The sequence below is a fragment of the Sturnira hondurensis genome, unplaced genomic scaffold, assembly GCF_014824575.4.
Source record: "Sturnira hondurensis isolate 20B ecotype Veracruz unplaced genomic scaffold, ASM1482457v3 Scaffold0011880, whole genome shotgun sequence".
Taxonomy (NCBI): domain Eukaryota; kingdom Metazoa; phylum Chordata; class Mammalia; order Chiroptera; family Phyllostomidae; genus Sturnira; species Sturnira hondurensis.
This window is the reverse complement of record NW_028084511.1, coordinates 1,651,681-1,671,807: the sequence shown is the minus strand read 5'-3', so window position 1 is coordinate 1,671,807 and position 20,127 is coordinate 1,651,681. Positions and strand designations below refer to the sequence as shown.

The following is a 20,127-nucleotide window of genomic DNA, read 5'->3' as shown; positions in this document are numbered from 1 at the left end:
TCCCCACCCCGCCAGGCGCTCCACACCCCCCAGCCCTCACTTCCCGCAGAAGCACTTGCGGGCACACACGGCTTCACCCGAGTGCCGTCCCTGGGCAGCCCGTCGGTGGTGGCGGCCCCGCACCCACTCATCTCACCCCAGTCGAGTGGGAGCCTGGGCATCCCTGCCGAAGACCCTCACCTGCGGCCACGTGGCTCCCCTCCGCCTCAGCAGCCCACAGGTGCCCCTGGGTCAGGCGGTTTCCCCGGGTCTTCCCGGCCTGCACGCACACTCCCCTGCCCAGCCCAGCCCAGCCCAGCCCAAGTTGGCATCCCAGAGGAAAGAAAAGAAAATCAAGATGAACAGCTTTCAGCCCTGGCCGCTGGGGAGGGAACCACTTCCTGCCATGTCCTGGGGCTGGCGGTTCTAAAAGATTTATCTTCCTTTGACCACATGCTCGTTGACATTTCCCCTGGCACTGCTTGCCCAGCCCACTAGAGTGTATTGTAAAGCTATTCCAGTAAGAAATTGAACTCAGGTGGGGCGCTGGGCCAACAGGTGATTAAGCCCTGAGGTTNTGCCCGCCCCTGCCCCCACCGCCGCCCTCAGTGGGGAGGCGGCCTCCCACCTGCTCCCACTGTTCTCCCCGGCTCTCAGAGCCCGCGACGCCCGCTCCGAACACCCACTGACACCAGGCCAGCCAGACACAGAAGCCCACGAGTCCCCACCCCGCCAGGCGCTCCACACCCCCCAGCCCTCACTTCCCGCAGAAGCACTTGCGGGCACACACGGCTTCACCCGAGTGCCGTCCCTGGGCAGCCCGTCGGTGGTGGCGGCCCCGCACCCACTCATCTCACCCCAGTCGAGTGGGAGCCTGGGCATCCCTGCCGAAGACCCTCACCTGCGGCCACGTGGCTCCCCTCCGCCTCAGCAGCCCACAGGTGCCCCTGGGTCAGGCCGTTTCCCCGGGTCTTCCCGGCCCGCACGCACACTCCCCTGCCCAGCCCAGCCCAGCCCAAGTTGGCATCCCAGAGGAAAGAAAAGAAAATCAAGATGAACAGCTTTCAGCCCTGGCCGCTGGGGAGGGAACCACTTCCTGCCATGTCCTGGGGCTGGCAGTTCTAAAAGATTTATCTTCCTTTGACCACATGCTCGTTGACATTTCCCCTGGCACTGCTTGCCCAGCCCACTAGAGTGTAATGTAAAGCTATTCCAGTAAGAAATTGAACTCAGGTGGGGCGCTGGGCCAACAGGTGATTAAGCCCTGAGGTTCCCCCCCCCCCCCGNCAGGTGATTAAGCCCTGAGGTCCCCCCCCCCCCGCCGGTCCCGGGGAGAGCGGCGGGGGTGCAGGAGTGGCTGCCGCGGACAGGCTGTGCCTTCAGCTGTGGCCGGCAGGTCTGGTGCTCTCAGCTCTGGTCCAGAAGCCTCTGTCCAGAGATGCCTGATTCCCGGCACCCCCAAGGCAGAGCAGCCAGGCACAGTGATTTATGAGCCGAGGAAGGAGAGGTTGCCAGGAGCTGAGTTAAACAACTTTGGGAGAAACACGGACAAAGGAATGGGAACAGGACTGGGGACCAGCACTGGAAAAAATCTCAGCTTGAGAGCTACCCCCCCGCCCCGCCCTGATGCCTACCTCCCCAGTACTCGCCCCAACCCTGGCTGAAATCTTCTCCAAAGCAGTGGCTGTGCACAGTGACAAGGGGCAGTGACTCGACCGGGCTCCCTACTGCCTCCGACCCCGAAGGACTCAGAAGAAAGCTCGGCTCTTCTTTTGGGGAACAGAGGCCAACTCCTGCTCTCTGAGCTGCCCCAGCTGCCACCCAGCTCTGCTGCGCGGAGTCCCAGCATCCCAAGCAGATGGCAAGGGGCGGCTGCAACGGGCTCCTGGAGCCTGAAACTGTAAGGCTGAGCCCCAAATCAGAGAGCAAACAGGCAGAGGTGTGGAGGGCAAGCCCGGGGGGCCATGAATGATGAATATTCACAACAGGGAAGCCTGAAGCTTCCTCTTAATGGCCTTGCACTTAGGAGAGCTTTCCAAGCAGGGGCTGAAGTGCTGGCAACTCCTGGGGAGGCAGAGGAAGACACTGCAGGGGGTGTTCAGGCCAGGCCTCCAAAGTCCCTCCAGAAACCAGGAACCAGCGGACAGTGAGCACTTTCGGTGCCAGACACTGTCCAGGCGGCAGCCACTGGCTGGGGCCAGCCCCACAGCGTGGAAAAGTCAGCCTGGCAGGGCCACGTCTCCCCTCGACCCATGTGGCTTGACACTGCAGCCTGGACACAGGGCAAGAACCTTCTGCCTTGGGAGCGAGCTCTCAAATGGGCTGCAGGCTAAGGCATGGAATGCTCAAGGAGAAGCTGATAGAAACAAGCCTTCTCCGGGGCCAAGCCTCTCGGCTGTGAGGGTCTTTAACGCAGACTCTGCAGACTGTTGTCAGGAACTAGGCCCCCGGTGGCCAAAGGCACAGCAGTTCACAGCCACCTTCATCTTCCCGACTTGGGAAAGCCCTGCAGATGGAAGTGGGCCCTAGTCCAGAGAGACATCCCGGGGGATGCACGCCACACCTGTGCACCCTCGCAGACCCCTCTGAGGGTGCCCATCGCTCCTTTGCTTGCCCATGTGTCTGAAGGCATCCCTCCTGGTCCCTAGCCTCCTGCCATCCAGCCTCAGCCTCCCTCACAGGAACACAGGTCTCAGAAGCTACCTGGTGGCTCTGACCCACTTTGCTTCCTTCAGGCCAGAGCCTCAAAAACGCTGATGCGACTGCTCCCCACCCCCACCCTCCGAATCCAGAGTCAGGAAATTCTCGAGAGAAAACACATGTTTCCCAGTCTCCCTCCCACACAGGTACCCCGGATCTGTCAGCCACAGATGCCTCCCGCCCCGCCTGGACCTTCAGAGGCATGTCTGCTGCTGAGCGCCGGGCCTCCTCGGGCTCAGGTCACTCCTGCAGGACTCCTCGGGTGCTGCAGCCACGCTCGGGACCCAGCAGCTGAGTCACATGGTCAGCAGAGCCCACTTCGTCCCCCCGGAGCCCTCACACGCAGGGCCTCTCGTTCTCTCTGACGGGTCCTTGACAGAGAGACCGCTTCTTCCCGCTGTCTTCCCTCCCAGTCACAGTCTATGTCCCCATTTCCCACTGCCTGTCGCCCTGGGCTGTTCACCTGCTGAGAGTCCCTGAACTTTCTACAGCCTTTCACTGCATGCAGAGGGTTTCCCCACGCGCCATGCTCTGTCACCCTGTATGACCACCTTGTGACACGACTCTGAGAGGTCAAGTCACCTGCTCAAGGTCACACAGCCGAGACTGGATTCCATTCTTCCGGCTCCAGATGTACTGGGCAGTGCTCTGGCTTTAAGGAACCTCGGCAGCACCTCCGAGCACCCACCTTGGCAAATGAGTTGCCACCTGGCACCCCAGTCCCCCATACCCTCAACATCATCTTTCTAGATTCCTATAGAACTCCCCCAGAGCCTGCCCAAGCCCACCACACTTATTCTTCTACTCCAACTCCATTTCTCCCAGAGACTCACAGAGACGGAAAGGTTCCCTCCACATCCTAAGACTTCTAGGGGCAGGGGTTCTGTACATTGCCCTTCGGTGAAGTACAACAGGATGTGACACTGAGTGAGACCTTCCCCTTAAGCCTGCCAAAGGCCTGGTGGGAACAGACACAGCCCCAGCCCACCCCTAGGGGCCACCCACTCATCCTTCAAGCACTGTCCGAATGATCTGGACCCAGAGGCTTCCGAGCATCAAAGAAGGGAGACAGCTCCCAGACACCCTGGGAGAACCATCAACCGAGAAGAAGGCTGGGCCCGAGACTACAGAGAGATGCGGGGCCACACCTCTCCCAGCCCAACGACACAGGTCCCCACTCAGCCCGGTACGTTCCTCATGGCACATGTTCACGGAGACTGCACCCTGCTGAGAGCCATCCGCCACCCGTCTCCTAAGCTGGATCCAAATTTATGCACCCAGGTCAATGCCAGTGCCTGGCTGTATCTCTGTCTGGGCCACTGTGAGGACCTCGCGGTAGAAGCGTCTCCTGGTGTCTGTCTTGTATGCCCATTATAAAGGACACCGAGCTTCCCCAGTCCTGTGTACCCAGCGGGCATTAAAGGGCCTGCTGACAGAAGCAGTGCCCCTCATCACCGCCAAAGTCGGAGGGTGGGCACAGACCCTGCCCGTCCACCTGGGCCTCGGGGTGACGGGTTCTCCCCTGGCAGGGTCAGGCAGCCCCCGCACCATACTGGGCCACGGCCACTTCTCCCAGTTGCCAGGAACATCTGCCATGCTGAGGACAGCAATTCTTCAGGCCCCGGGTGTCATCCCTCCAGACCATGTCAAGGCCAGAACAATCCAACACCCTAGCAATGGCAGCACTTCCTCACACCTATACCAGGGCCGCCCCCATACACTCACGAGCTGGCCACCGCCAGCTTGAAATGGGTCCGAGTGCTGTGCCCACCACCTACCTGCACAGAGGTCTGTCTGCACCCGCCTCACACCTGGGCAGCCACCACCACACCAGGGTGGCCGGGAGTCTTCTGACAGCCGCGCCAGAAAAACCACGCTGCTGTGCCAGACCCACACTGCCCACGCCTGTGCCACGGGTGTCACCATCCCCAAACCGGTGCAAGGGGCTCATGGAGCTCACACCTGCCATGGGCGCGCGTGGCAGCCGCTCCTCCGCCCGCGGACCCGTCGGGCGGGTCACTGCGCGCCCCGAACACTGCCCTGCGGGCCGCGCCCCTCGCACCGCGCCCGCGCCCGGGGTCCCCCTTACCTCCCGCCCTCCGCAGGGCTCGGCCCGCCGCCGCCGTGACTGCCACCTCCATCCTGGGCTCCCCAAGGCCCCGATTCACTAACGCCGCTTCCGCAGGGCGCCGGCGCCGGCGCGAAGGCCGCCTCCGCCCCCCGGGGGACGCCGCGTCCTTTACGTAAACCCCACTCCGCAGCCAGCGGTGACCATGGCGACGACCGTGGGGCGGCAGCGCCCCCTTGTGCCAAGGAGGGGAGAGGCGCCGAGGCCAAAGCAAGCAGAGCCCTTCGCCTGCGCGGGCCCCGCGCGTGGGGGCGGTGGGCGCCTGCCTCAGGCCAGGGCCCCGGCTCCGTGGGCGGCCAGAAGGGGCAGGACTGGCTGCGCTGCCTCCGGGGAAGGGAGCCGCCTCGGTTCCCCTCCTTCAGGCCCCGCGTGACCGGGCTTAGCGTGGGAGAGGCAAAAAAGCAAGTAGGATCACTGGAGGACTGGTTCATTTGGAGGGGGAGGAAAGCGAGGGGTGGGCTCCACCTCCCGGGGTTTCTGAGAGCTCCTCGAGGGGCTGGAGCCCTTCATCTGTGTCCTCCCCCCACCCCCACCCCCAGCGAGCCCTCACATCACGTCTGGCATCCAAAAGGGTACTGGGTCAATATTGGATTCCTGGTCAATGAAGGAAGTCGCCCCTCCTATTCCTCTTCACACTCGCCCATTCATTCAAGCCGTAAGTCACTTAACACACCTTCCCTGAGCACTGCTCCTGAGCTGGGAGTGCGGTCCCCATGCGGGTTTCGCTTCCCTGGGGCAGTGGATGGGCACAGAGACCAGCAGGGCCCAGGCTCCGCCCTCAAGAAGCTCAGTCTACGGGCCACCAGACCATCCCAATATACAGGATGCGCTTGGGGTGTGGGAGCAGTTTTTGTCAAGGGGCGATTGACAGTTTTCAGAAGGGGCGCTTAGTCGTCTGAGGGAGGACCCAGCTGGGTCTCCGAGGTGGAGTAGGAATTCGTCAGAGGCAAAACGGGGGATAGTGTGTTTCTAAAGGGGAACAGCCTCTCAAATGTCCTCTGGGCCCTGTTATCATCCCAAGAAAACGGGGTGGTGAGCAGCAGTTGGGTGCAGACAGGAGACACAGGCGAGCCTGAGCAGCTGCGTGTAGGAGGGATTGGGGCGGAGTCTTCTCAGCCTGAAAGTTACCTGGACCCCGGGGTTTAAAGTGAGACTCAGAGTCCAGGGCAGCCGTCCCCTCTGTTGAAGCAGGTGGGAGCTACTTCCGGAAGGAGTTCTGTATCACTTGTGGTCGTTTTGTTGTCAAACTGCAGCTTACATTAAAAAAAAAAAAAAGGAAATGGGGGTGAGGGGGGAGACAAATACTGGGCAGGACACCTCAGGGGATTCAAGGGAGAGTGGAGCCCTCCCAGCGAGAGGCAGGGCAGGGGAGGCTGTAAGGACTGACTGGGGCATTAGCAGTTTGAGGACCTTCTTTCTAGAGCCCTGCAAATAATCAGAATCAAAACTGCCCAACCGAATGCCCCTTGGTTCAAAGTTCTAGATTCCCAGAAGAAAGAATCTAAATAGCCCAGCTTGGGCCGTGGTCAGTCAGCTGAGGCCAGGGGATGAGGTGCCCTGGCACGCAGCCATGTCAGCCCACTCCTCCGTGAGTGAGGGGAGTCCTCCCACAAGGAGGAATCAGGACCGGGACCACCAGTCCAAAGACTGCCCACTACATCCCAGCCCCTTTGGTGGCAAATTCACACAGGTGCATACACGCATACATTTAGTCAAATTGTCCTCCCCAAACAAGCCCCAAACTTGATCTCATGCTCGAGCTCCAAGTCCAAGATTGTGGAGGTGATCCTGTCTCTTCTAGTTCTGTGGCGATCCCATCCGGGCCTCTAACAACTGAATTAAAGTGTGTCCTTTGAAGTCTTGCTGCTCGAAGTGTGGCCGTGACACCATTGGGGAGCTTGTTGAAAATGCAGAATCTCGGGCCCAGGAGTCTCTGCAGATGAACAAGATTCCCAGGCATGCCCATTAACAATTGAGAAGCAGTGCTATTATAAATGGGGGGGAGGAAAGATATGAGAAATGCTTTTAAACTGTGATCATTCCTATTTAAAAAGAAAAGTGGGGAAGGGCTGCTTATTTCACCTGGAGCAGCTTCAGTAACCAGCGAGGAAATACAGGTAGAGGCTGCACGCTTCATTTTCTCAATGGGTCACAGACTCTTAAAAGATGTTTATGACTGCCTTTCCCTACCTGGTGTTCCCTGTCCCACTTGCCTCTGCCTGCATCTCATTTGGTCAGGATTCTTTGCCCTGTGGACCGACCTGCGTCTCCATCCTCCGGGGCCTGAACCACGGGGGATCCCGGGCATAAAGCATCGTAGCAGGTGTCCACCTTCATTCGCCTCTGGGCACAATAACGTAGGCGGTGCTACTCCATGGGGACCCTGGTTTCCACCCATACCCCTCCTGTATGGTGTACGTGTGATCCGAGTGTCCCCAGACGGCCAGGTGGCAGTCTGTTTCTGATTCGTGGAGCCGTCATTGTGCCTCCTGGTGGGAATGTTCCTCCCTTCTGTTCTAAAACCAGCAGACAGTATACACCGGAGCTGCCCAAACAGGAAGTGGACAGTAAACATTATAATGATGGTGACAGTCTCCATTGTCACCTCCACCCCTAGTTCTGAGACCTTTGGAAGAAACATACCATCAGAGGTGTCTGGTTCACAGCCTAGGTTCCCTGGGGGCCCGACCTAGTCTGGCTGGCTACCAGGCTGCCCTTTCCTCCGAGGGCTCCTGACCGGGTTCGGCCAGGTGTCTTTGGAGACAACCACAGGTGCTGTGAGCAGACGGGAGGAGGAGGACAAGAGCGAAGGCATCAGAGTGGGCAACCAGCACAGACTGGTTCTGGCCCCGCTGCCAGGCTGTGTTTCCTCAGCACAGTGCCAAATTCCCACTCTGGCCTCAGTTTCCCTCTGGGTCCCAGTGGGGATAATAATATGGCTCCTCCTTCCAGAAGAGCGGTGTGGATTAACTAATTAATGAGTGTGACATCGTCTGCTTCCACAGAGGGGCTGATTAAATGCTGAGTGTTGTTATTAGAGAGATGGAGGGTGTGTGACAGGCAGAGTCGACTGGAGACAGACCTGCTTCCCTCGTCTCCTCCCCACCCCCTTCCTCCGTCTGCCCCACGCTCTGCAAGCTGAACAGCTTGCAAGACAAAACCAAGTGGATTTTTTGGCGCCCCCAAAACAGCGTATGACTCTTGTGCGTTTCCACTGTGCTGGAATGTGAGTCGCAGCCGAGCTGCATAGCATAATCTGTCTCCGACAGCTGGCACAGCTGTGCCCTGCTCCCAGCAGCTGCAGGATGGGGTGGTTCAGCCAGTGATTGCATCAGGGTAAAACCTGCAAAAGGACAACTGCAGAATTCCTGAGCAGGGCACCGGTCCCCTGACTGCATCGCCCTGCGCTCCCAGGGACTGAGTGACCGACTGCCTTTTCTGACAGCTCAAGGGAGGGACAGCCAACACGGCATGCCAAGCCGATTTAGGACTGGGCAGGGGGTGGGGGTTGAAAGCTGCAGGGTTTTAAAGTATCAAGTGTCTGCCCATGGCCACAGGAGATCCGATGACTATATTTTAGCTCCGTTGCAGAGTGTAGGGTAACTGGACGAAATCACAGCTCTGGAGTGTGGTGACTTTAGCCCAGCTCGAATCCAGAGAGGCCCTCGTGTGAAGAAGTGAATGTGACTTTCCCTGCAGCCAGTGTGAGATCACCGTCCATACCCAGAGGCTAGGCCCTCCCCACCCCTGAATGTTGTAGGGTGCTCACTGCCACCCTGAGTCCATGGGATGGTTTGGCCAGTGACTGTGTCAGGGTAAAACCTCCTCCTGCAAAAAGACGACTGCAGAGTTCCCGAGCCGGGAACCAGTCCCCTGACTGCGTTGCCCTGTGATGGGGTGAGTGAGAAGGCATCACTCATCCGCTACCAGGTAAATAAGCATGCACCTGAAGGGGAATGTTGTTTACCCCGAGAGCACAAACTCAGCCTGCCTGGGGACGTGAGAGAAAAGCTCTGGAGGCTGAGCTGTCAGACACCCAGGGGGAGAGTAATGAGCCAGTTTCTGAGGTCTAGAAAATGTGTGTGAGTCGGGGTTTGGGGCACCTGGCGCCAGCTGTGGATCACAGAGGCATCTCCTGGCAGGATTTCAGCCCTTCGTCCCTCTGAACACTGCCGCTCTCCCTGCCTTCTTGTTCCTCCTGCTATGAGATTCAGGAATGGGGTCACAGGGACAAGTAGTCTGGCAGTGGTGGTGCCAGCAGCTCGGGGATTAGACAGTAGCCACCACCAGGATGTGCTGAGGTCCAGTGCAAGAGGCAAGTTGTCCCCTCCCATCAGAAAGGAGCCAGGGGCTTGTGCCTTTTACCCGAGTGAGCACAATTCACAGAGTCTCAACAAATCCAAATCGTGCTGCGGTGATGATGGTGGGGACACTGGAAGAGAGGATAATGGTGGCGGTTTGGGTGGTGGTGGCTTCCCGGGGGAAGTTCTGGGAGGTTTTTCCATTCCTGGCTCATCCTCTATTCACTTGGGTGTCGCCCGCACTTTCACTGTGATGCCCAGAGGACCGGGGGAATCCTTGCATCTCATTAAGACAGCCTACGTGTAAGTGTCTGCTCCCCGATGGGCATGATAGTAACTAGTTTTTCTCCCCGGGGCACTGGGGAGCTACAGAAGAGTAAACACCGATGTCTCAGGGGAAAGCTTGCGTGGTGGCTGTACTGGATCTGTGCTTTCTGGGCACCAACAACAGGAGTAGAGAGTCTGTCCTCTTGAGGGTGTTTATCTACCCGCTCATTCACCCACCCACTCATTCACCCACTCATTCCTCCACTCACACATCCTTTCACCCAGTCTGTCTCTTGCCCACCTACCTGCCAACCACTCATTCCTCCATTCACTTACCCAGGTACCCACTCACCCACACACCCCTACATCTATCTACCCATCCACCCACCTCTCTTTTCATCTGCTCCTCCACCCATCCACCCATCCACCTACCAACATACCCTAAATCGTGTCCTGCTGATCCTTCCTCCTACACATCTCTGAAACTACCCACTTTCATCCATTTCCACCAGAACCACCCAAGTCCAGGGCACCTGTTCCTCTCTCTGGGCAACTGCAATGGCCCTCACTTCTCAGCTATTTCCCACCCGACAGATAGAGTGACCTTTTATAAACGAGCACCAGATTCCATCGTGTCGCTGCTCAAAACCTGGCTGTGGTTTCTTATAGCTCTTAAAATACAGACGCGATTTTTTTTTCACGTACACAGTGAAACGTACAGCTTGAGGAATTTCCACATACGCATGTCCCTGTGGGCACACCCGGGTGGAGGCACAGCGCGTTGCCCGCTTTTTGTGCCCTTCACCACCCACACTCACCCCTCCACACCCCCAGGAGTAATCGCACTTGGACTTCGCTGCCATCGGTTAGTTCTGCCTGTTCCTGAGCTTCCCGCAGATGCAATCAGCTTGCGTGTACTCTTGGGTCGGCTTCTTTTACTCAACATTCTGTCTATGAGATTCGACCACGGGAGTGTGTGGATTGTAGTTCATTCTTTTTATTGCTATGTGGTGTTTCCTTAGATGAATGTGAGAACATGAATTGTTTTCTAGCCTGCCGTCGATGGATATGTGGCTTTTTCAAGTCCGGGGCCCTAATGACTAAGGCTGCTGTGAACACCCTTGTACACTCTTGGCTCGTGTGGTTGGCAGAGTAATGGTCCCTTGGTGACGTCCACGTCACTCTTCAGAACCTGCGAACATGTTAGATTACGTGGCAAGGGGGAATGATGGTCGCAGATGAAATTCGGGTTGTTAACCAACTGACCCTGAGTTGGGGAGATTATTCTGGACGATCTGGTGGGGGGCGGGGGGTCCAGTGTAATCACAAGGGTCTTTGTAAGTCAGAGAGAGAAGCTGAGTAAAAGACCCAGACAGAGGGCAGCGTGAGAGACTCCACCAGCCATTGGTGGCTTTGAAGGTGAGCCAAGGAGTATGCGCAGCCTCTGGGGCTGGAAAAGGCGAGGAAGCAGGTCATGCCCAGAGCCTTCGGGGGGAGCCCAGCCCTGCCGACACCTTGATTTCAGCACAGTGAGGCCCGCTGTGGGCTCCTGACCTTCAGAACTTTAGGACAACAGATTTGTTTTGTTTTAAGCCACCAAGTTAGAGGCAATTTGTTACCGCAGCAATCAGAAACTAATACAGGTAGATGCTTAGGAGCAAAACTGCTGGGTCGTAGAACAGGCTAAGACCCAGATTCTTCTCCTGGCCTCTACCACCCAGCACATCTGGCACTGCCAACGTGTCCACTCCCATCTCAGGCCACCCTCTGCTCTGTCCTCCGTGCTTCAGTCACATCAGCCACACTGGCTGTTCCTCAGAGGTCGTCTCTGCGTGCGCTGCTCCCTCTGCCGAGACAGCCCTCCCCCTTCCCAGCTCTTTAGAGCTGTGTCCCGGTGCCCGGGACACTGCCTTGAGGAAACAGGGCAGCTTCCCTGTTACTGGTGAGCACCCCGGGCGTTCTCTTCTTTTCCACTGGGGTGCTCGTCAAGGTTCGCCGTGACATACCCAGTGAAGTGGTTGAGTTTGTCCCCCACCCCCACCCCATTCCCAAACCAGAAGCTGCACGTGGACAGGGACTGGGTCACCACTGTGTCCTCAGCACTTAGCCCTCACGCCCAGCCCATAGTAGGTCGACAGCAGCTACCTTCTCGATGTTGAAGAAACTCTTCCTGTTTGGTAGGGACGGGCAGTGGCTGTCTGGACGCAGTGAGGGTATCGGACAGTGGGGAGGGGAGGAGGGAGGAGAAGACAGGAGCGAGAGGAGCACTCACACCCCGGAGACCCCCACGGCCCGCGTCCTGCCCTCGACGTCGGTCTCATTCGCCGGCTTCTCCGGGGCAAGGAGACCGCCCAGAGCTCTTCGTCTGGATCAGACCGCAGGAGGGACATGCTGACGATCTCCGGGAGAGAAAGGCCCTGTTTCCCTTCACAGGCAGCTCGATGCCTTCCCGGGACCCATGAGTCATGCGCACTGGCCTGGAAACGGTCAGCCTGCCCCCAAGGTGAACGCTAAGTCTTGAGGAGAGCAGGGCTCAGGGGGCGGCGGTGAGTTGCCCAGGGCCCCCTGACAAGTGACAGTCAGAGCAGGGACCTGAGACGGGGGCTCTTGACTCCCAGCCCAGTGGTGGGGTGGGGCAGGGTTGCCAGATTTAGCAAATAAAAATAATTATTTAAAAAAAAAACAGGATGACAAATTAAATTTGAATTCAATACATTTAAAATTCATCCTTTATTTTACCTGGTGGTCCTAGGTGGGGGTAGGGGTAGGGCCTGGGGGAGGGGCTGTCAATCCCTGCCTGCTTCATTACCAAGCGGGCCTTTCTGGGGCCCCAAGTCCTCACGCTGTTGGGAACACAGCCTGTTTGTCCCCTGGGCGGAGCTGGCCGCCCTCTGACCTATTTGGCCTCTGTGAATCCCCCTGCTTGGCCTCTGAGCAGCCACGGCCTCCTGCCAGGCCACCGGTTCTCCACTTAGTAAATTACAGTCATGGCTGCAGCCCAGGCCCAGGGCAGGCGAGACCCTGGGGGTGGGACTCAGGCCTCAGGAGTTTTGCAACCCCCAGGGCAGTTCCAGCCTGTGGCTGAGGTTGAGATCCACCATGAAAGCAGCCCCGCTTCTTGGCTGCTGAAGTCACAGGAGCTCCGCCTGCCCCTCCCGGAGGAGCGGCAGGAACCGTGGGGCCCCCTTGGCAAACGGCCCGGCCACAGGCCCTTCTGCCCTCCGCTCCTCTCAGCCCTTTCTGGTTGACTCTGAGGGGTTTTGGATTCAAAGAATGACAGTTTCTACCTATCCCGGGCCCACCAGGGAAGCAGGGGTGTGAGCACCCACCTGGTCTCCCTGTGCCCCTGTTGTACTGACCAACCACCGGCATCTGAGCCGCTTGGGGAAGCCCCCTGGGCTCCAGGGTCAAGGCCAGGCAGAAAGCAGGTTGCTCTTCAAGCCCAGACCCCCAGGGCAAGGCTGGCTCTCCTAGCCTCCCATTCCTGTTCTCCTCAGGGCACAGCATGCTGGTGACTGCTTGTCAGTGTCTGTCTTCCCCACCAGACTCGTCTCCAGGAGGGCAAGTGACGAGCCTGTCCTCGGTGTCCCCACAGCTTGGCTGCTGTCTGCAGTGAGGGCTCAATTAATATTTGTGTCATGGCTGGGTGAACCTTTAGCAGTCAGGAACTGCAGCCCCACCCTGGCGCATAGAAAGCAACAGAAGCACAGAGAAGGGAAGGGACCTGCCTCAGGTTGCACAGCATGGTGGAGGCTGTTAGGACTAAAACTCAAGGCTCTGCTTCCCATTCCAGGGCTATTTCCGTTCAGCACCACTAGGCCCTGCCCCTGCTTCTGCCTGCCCCACTCCCTCAGTTGCTCTGAGCCATCAGCTTCTCTCCAATTCCAGATTACCCACCTCCGCACACAGGCTCACACTCTCCATCTTCCCAAGGCTCCCCTTTCTGGGAATGGCCAAGGTGACCTTGGCAGCGTGTGGGGACACAGACAAAGGTGGAGGAGAGCTATATTCTGTGGGAGACACCGGAAGTCCCTCCGGCCAAAAGCCTCCTCAGCCCAATAGACTTCAGGGTCTGGAGGGAGCCAGGACTTCCGTCGTGATGGGCCTTGAAGAGTGGACTTTGCCCCCTCTCAGGGGCCTCTTCTTATCTCTGAGAAAGGACTGCACTGCCACCAAGCCCCCGGAGCCTGCCTCTCCCCAGGCCCGTCATGAGGCTGTTCCACAGCGGGCTTTGGAGCCGTGGAGAGCAGCCTTAAAGTCTGACCACCCCACTTTTAAAAAATATTTTATTTATTTGTCTTTAGAGGGGAAGGGAAGGAGAGAGGGAGAGAAACATCAATGTATGGTTGCTTCTCATACATCCCCTGCTGGGAACTGGCCCCTGCCGGGAACTGGCCTGCAACCCAGGCATGTGCCCTGACTGGGAATCGAACCGCGATTGTCTGGTTCGCAGGCCCTCGCTCAATCCACTGAGCTACACCCGCCAAGGCTTTTTTTTTCTTTTTTCTGACCACCCCACTTTTCTAACTATGAAACCCTCTTTGAGCCTCCAGTTTCCTGGTCAGGAAAATGGGTTTAGAAACACTACCCTGGTGGGGCAGTGACAAGGACTCTCGGCATGGCACTTGGCACATAGTAGGTGCTCAGCCAAGGTGGCCCTTTTGGTGGATTCACGCACGATGGTGGCTTCCTCGTGGGCTCCAAAGGGACCGTGTGCTTTACAGAGATTTCCCAGCCGTTTGAAGTCACACCTGGAAGGGTCAGCGAGCATTGGCACCGCAGGGCGCTGGAGGCAGATTTGAATGGGAGCGCCTGGGACAGACAGCAGGTACTAGAGGGGACAGAGCCAGGCAGGCTGCAGCGGGCAGGGCCGGCCTTGGAGCTCAGATGCCCTTTCCTGAACACCTGACAAGCAAGGATCAACCAATGAATGCATAGATATGCTGAACAACAAATCAATGTTCCTCTCTAAAAAAAGAGAAGTTTTTTAAAATATATATATAACATAAAATTAACCATTTTAACTGCACAGGTCAGTGGCATTAAGTACATTCACATCGTTGTGCAACCGTCCCCAACACTTCCCCACTGTCCCATCCTGAAACTCTGTCCAGTAAACAAGAACTCCCGCTGCTTCTTGCCCCCAGGTCCTCATAACCACCGTTCGACTTCCTGTCTCTGTGAATTTGACTGTTCTAGGAACCTCATGTAAGTGGGGAAGGGGCTTGGAACTGTGACCCCAAGATGTACCTTTTTGGCATGTGGATTACTCTGAGCTGATAGTAGTCAAGACCCTATGGGCTCACAAGAAACTTTTGCCTCCCCTTTAAAGGATTCCAACTGGGGCCCTGGCTGGTGTGGCTCAGTGGATTTGAGCACTGGACTGCGAAGCAAAGGGTCGCTGGTTTGATTCCCTGTCAGGGCACATGCCTGGTTTGCAGGCCAGGTCTCCAATACGGGGTACACGAAGGGGCAACCACACATGGATGTTTCTCTCTTTCTTTCTCCCTCCCTCCATTCCCTCTCTCTAAAGATAAATAAAGTCTTTTTAAAAAGAGAATTCAAGCTGGGGTCTTTTCTGTAAGAGTTACCACCAGAAATAACCTCTTTATGAGCTATCTGTAGGGCAGGGCAAACCTCTAATTACTGAACATCCGCTCTTCCTGTTCTGCAGAAGACCTTGGCTTCTTCATCTTTGGCTCAGAATGCCATGAATGCTTCATTCCCCCTTCTGTCTGGGACCTCTCCCGTATCTGGGGTCTCTGACTCTCCCATGTATGTAGGGTTCCCATGTACACGTATGTAATTAAACTGGTTTTTTTCTCTTGCTAAACCATCTCATGCAAACTTAATTAATAGACCAGCCAGAAGAACCTACAAGGGTAGAGGATGTTTTCTACTTTGCCCACAGTGGAGTTGTACAATGTTTGTCCTTTTGTGCCTGGCTTGTTTCACTGAGCATCATGTCCTCAAGGTTCATCCATGTTGTAACATGTATCACAACTCATTCCTTTTTAAGGCTGCATGATATTCCACCCCGTGTATGTACAACATTTCATCCATCAGTGGGCATGTGGGTTGTTTAGATCTCTGGTGATCATGATAATAGTAATAATAATAATAATTCTATAAACATGAGTGTACAAATATCTCATCAAGCCCCTGCTTTCAGTTATTTTGAGTACATAGCCATGTTAAAAGGTAAACTGAGGTATATTAAACATTTTAAGAGTTTTAAGCAAAAAAAAAATCTATTTGTATTGGGCAGCATCCAACCTAGCAGACAGAAAGGAGCTCTAAGGAGCTTCAAGACGTGTACGGGCGGAAGGATGCACAGGGAAGTTATACAGTACTAAGCAAAGAAGCAGGCTGGTTGTCACAAAGTTACTTTCCCACAGAGGATGGTAGGGGCCGAATGAGGCAGATGAGCTAAGTAGTGCTCATCCGCAGATTCCTAATGGACTGGTTTACGATTCCATTTCCAGAAGAGCCAAAACCGTGATGAAGTGAAATCTGAGTCTGGTGATACAGGGCTTAGCTGGGCCTGTTGTCTTGCTTATGATACCTGGATGTAGAAGTGGTATGGTAATTTTATGTTTAATTCTTTGAGAAGTCTCCATACTGTTTCCCCTGGTGGCTGTGCATTGCACGTTTCCAGAGGAAATGCACAGCAGCCCTGATTTTTCTACATACGCACCGACATCCTTTTTCAGTGGTCACCGGAATGGGTGTGAAGTTGTATCTCATTGTGGTTTTGGTTTGCATTTCCCTGATGGTTAGTGATGTGGAGTGTCTTTTCATGGGTTTATTGACTATTTTTAAGTAAGTTTAAATTTTTTTTATTGAGGTAAAGGTTACATACTAATTCTAAGTGTGTACAACTTGATTAATTTACTAATCAGCCAGGTTGCCGTTATCCAGACCAACATTTAGAACATTCCAGCATCCCAGAAAAACTTTGGTGCCCCCCCAAGTCGGTGCCGCCTAAAGGAACCACCGTTCTGACTTGGACCATCGTGGATAATGCTGCATGTTCTAGAACAGCAAATAAATGGAGTCGCAGAGTGAGTTTATGTTGGTCACTGGCTTCTTTGACTCACTGTTTCATCTGAGATTCATCCATTGCATTGCATGTAGCATTCTTTTTCGTGGCTTTGTAGTATTCCATCTCATGAGTATACCACAGTCTATCTGGATTCATCACATGGAATTGTTCATTGCAACCTTTTTAGCTCCAAAAAGGACCATTTCCTAAGGCTCGACCTAATATTTATCCATTCTATAGATGACAGCATCTGTTCCTGTGTACATTTGGGTGCATTTCTTGGGGAGCGTGCACACATACCCATGCCCCCATTTCTTTTGCGTATATTCCTAGGAGCCAAGTTGTGGGGTCTCAGGGCATATATATGTTAGGTCTGGTCAGTTCTTCCAGTTTTACAAAATAGTGTTACCAATTGACACTCCCATCAGTCACACATGAGAGTCCCAGTTGCTCCACATCCTTGCCAACACTTGGTATGGTTCTTCCTTCCTGTTTTAGCCACTTCTCCGGCCACCTTTTGGGGAATGTGTCCCCAACTTGTTCCCATCCCCAACTGCTGCAGTGGCCCAGCTGGTTGGAGCGGATTGCTCTGCTGGCCCCCCGTCCGCAGGCACCTCTGTGTGGGCTGGACAGAAGGTCAGCGCACAGCCTAGGGGGGCTTCTCCAAGTTTCCCGACATGGAGTCACTCCATAATGGGTGTGCAATGTTGTGATTCGTAAGAAATACATTTTTGGTCATTCAGATGGAATTGTCTTTGCCCTAAGAGCAATGGGAGCCTCTTTGGTTATAATATTTGGTCTTTTGTCCTCAAATCGCTTCAGACCCGTGAAGGTGAAATACATGTCTTGTTATCCATACAAGTTCCTTTCCACCACGACTGGGTTTATGTTAATGAGGTGACCTTTGGAAAGCACCAAGATAGGGGCTGGTTGCCAGGGGAACCAACCCTGAATAGAGGGTTGGGACTTGCAGCCTCAGTCCCGGATTTCCTGGGAGTGAGGGGCTGGAGGTGGAACCAGTCACCACCAGCCAAGAATTTAATCCATCAGGTCTATGCAATGAAACCTCCATAAAAATCTGAAAGGGCGGGATTCAGAGAGCTTCCACGTTTTGGGGCACCAGAGCACTGCCACCTGCCACCGTGCCTGGTCCCAAGCTCCACGGGGACAAAGTCCCCTTTGTTCGGCATTTTGATCTCAGTATCTCTTCATCTGGTGTTTACTCGCGTCTTCTAATATCCTTTGTAATAAACCAGTAATCTAGGGGATGAACTTGTTTCCTGAGTTCTGTGAGCCATTCCAGCAAAGTCATTAAAGCTCAAGGAAGGGTCGTGGGAAACTCTGACTTACAGACAGTCGGTCAGAAGCACAGGCAACAACTGGACTTGCGATTGGCATCTGAAGTGGGGGCCGTCTGGCAGGACTGGGCCGTCAACCTGTGGAATGGGGGCTCAGCACACACGCACACACGCACACACACACACACACACGAATTAGGTGCAGGGACCCGAAACAGTATGGCACTAAGACCACCAAACCAAAGCCTTTATTCAGGAGGCGTACCAACAGGGAGCAGGTGACCCGGATCAGGACTGTTGTGGTGACCCTGTGCCTCCCCAGTGGGGCGACCTGGGGCCAGGTTGGGGGGTTGGGGGGGTTGGGGGGCTGATGCATCAGTTGCCCCTCTGTGCCTTTTTCCAGTTCCCACCAGTGCCCTTAACCCAGCACTGTTGGCGCAGTTCCCAAGCATTGTAGCCTTTGGTTTCCCCCGCAGGTCATATTGTTCGCACATATGTGTATGTCCCTGTGGTTAATAATGTTCAAATTCACTGAATGAATTCACAGCAGCCTTTCTTGTTTTATCTTGTAAGCCAGTGAATACATAAAAATATAGCTGTTAAACAGGGTGGGAATAGGTCAAACTGTTGAAATCTAAGAGTTCAGAAAACAAGAGTTCAGACGGGTCGTGGATATAAGCCAATAGGGCCACTTGGGGGCTGCCCAAAGAGCGGGAATGGAATGCTTCAAGTCTCCCACCTGCCTGGCACCAGCCTTCCCTGAAAGATCAGGTTGAAATGGCTTGAGTCCCTCTTCTTCGTGCCGAGAAAGTCCAGCATCCTCTTGATGTCTCCAGGAATCTCCAGTGGATGTTCGTCCTCTCCTGTGACCTCATGTCCAGTCCTCTGCACCCACGCCCAGGTCCCCACCTGTGGCTGCGCCTCCCCTCCACAGCCCTTCACCGTGCCTGGCCCTGGCTGAGCGGGTGAGCCAGGCTGCCAGGGTTCAAAGCCCAGTTCTGCCATTGGCAGCCCAGCTGACTGACCTTGGACAAGGTACTTTCTCTCTGGGCTTTGGTTTTCTCACCATAAAATGAGGCAAGTGCGGCCCTTTGTCTTCAAGCTGGCTGCAGGCTACGTGAGTTCAGGTGTTTAAAGCTGGTGGGGGGGGGGGGGCGGCGGCGCCTGAGCCATCATTCTGATTTACCCCCCTACCGAGTGCTGTTGTGTATAGCTGGTTTTATGGGAGGTTTGGGGACAGAGGAGGCGGTTGCAGCCCCACCTCCCAGCAATCTACAACTGAGCTGTGGACCTCACCACGTCTGGCACCGCTGGTCCACCCCCATCACAGCAAATGTCTCACCAGCCAGCTGTGGCCTCTGGCCTGGGCCTCACACCATCTCTTGGGGCTTGGACTCTCCCCGAAATTCCACAGCCTCCCACTCCTGTCTCAGCCACCAGGAGACGATGAAAAGTTGGTTGTTCAGAGCAACTACCTTTTGGCCTCCGTTGCTGTCACTGTACCAGAGGCTCTAAGACAGTGATGCTCCATGAGGCCAAGACGGCCCCCCAGGAGGAGTTGGGGGGACCTGCAAGGGCATTTTCCTTTGTCACAGTGGTGTGTGTGTGTGTGACCTGTTTACATGTAAACACAAAGTAATTCTTGCATGCTTTTAACACACACAGAATTTTCCAGGAATGTGACTATTTCGTTCACCAAAAGAGAATATTGTCCCTTGTTTTGCTTGGAGCTTTGCCAAGACGCGTTGCCCATTTCACGTCACCAGCAGCAACTCCGCTCTGCCGGTGTCTGAGTCACCATCAGCACCACCTGCATCCGTCTGCCTCTGCGGCTGTCGTGTTCCCCTCGGTCCCACCTCTGGGAGCAAGTTCCAGGCCGCGTCATCCGGTCTCCTGCTGCAGTCAGCCTGCCTATGTAGGTCCATCCTTCATTATTTTATCACAGATTCCTTTCTTTTTAGTTCTCCTTCATATTATAGTTAGGATTTTAGAGGGATTTTTTAGAACGTGTATGTGATTATGTATGAATTTCATTTCCGCTGGGGGGTGGGGCTCAGAACCACCGCTCAAGGGCCTGTCTTCGCTTTATGGGAGAAACCCATTTCTGTGCTCCTGCCCACCAGGAGCGATCTGTCTCTGAAGTGAAGTTCTCAGCTCGCTCAAATGTAGGGGCTGCTGCCGCTGTCTGTTCTCTCCAATGGCTCTTTCCCTTTTCCCGGTCAGCGCTCTGGGCTAACAATCCTACTGCTGGTCTCTTTGCTCCCAGGCCACTTCCTCCTTGATCAGTCCTCACAGAGTGACCCCAAGAGATGTCCACAATAGATCAAGGTGACTGTGCCCCATCTCAACCTGGAACGCTTCTGTGGTCCCGCGTCTGCCTTGGTTCAAGTCGGGGTCCCTCCGTCTGGC

General features: G+C 55.4%; 1 protein-coding gene across 1 annotated transcript in view; it reads right to left on the bottom strand.

Annotated features, from left to right (window-relative positions):
* Nucleotides 1–4,858, bottom strand: part of DAGLA (diacylglycerol lipase alpha) — a 61,150-nt gene extending 56,292 nt beyond the window's left edge. Inside the window, exon 1 of the mRNA XM_037060552.1 lies at nt 4,769–4,858. The gene's annotated coding sequence lies outside the window, so the exon portion shown is untranslated. The remainder of the gene's footprint in view (nt 1–4,768) is intronic.
* Between the last annotated feature and the right edge of the window lie 15,269 nt (nt 4,859–20,127).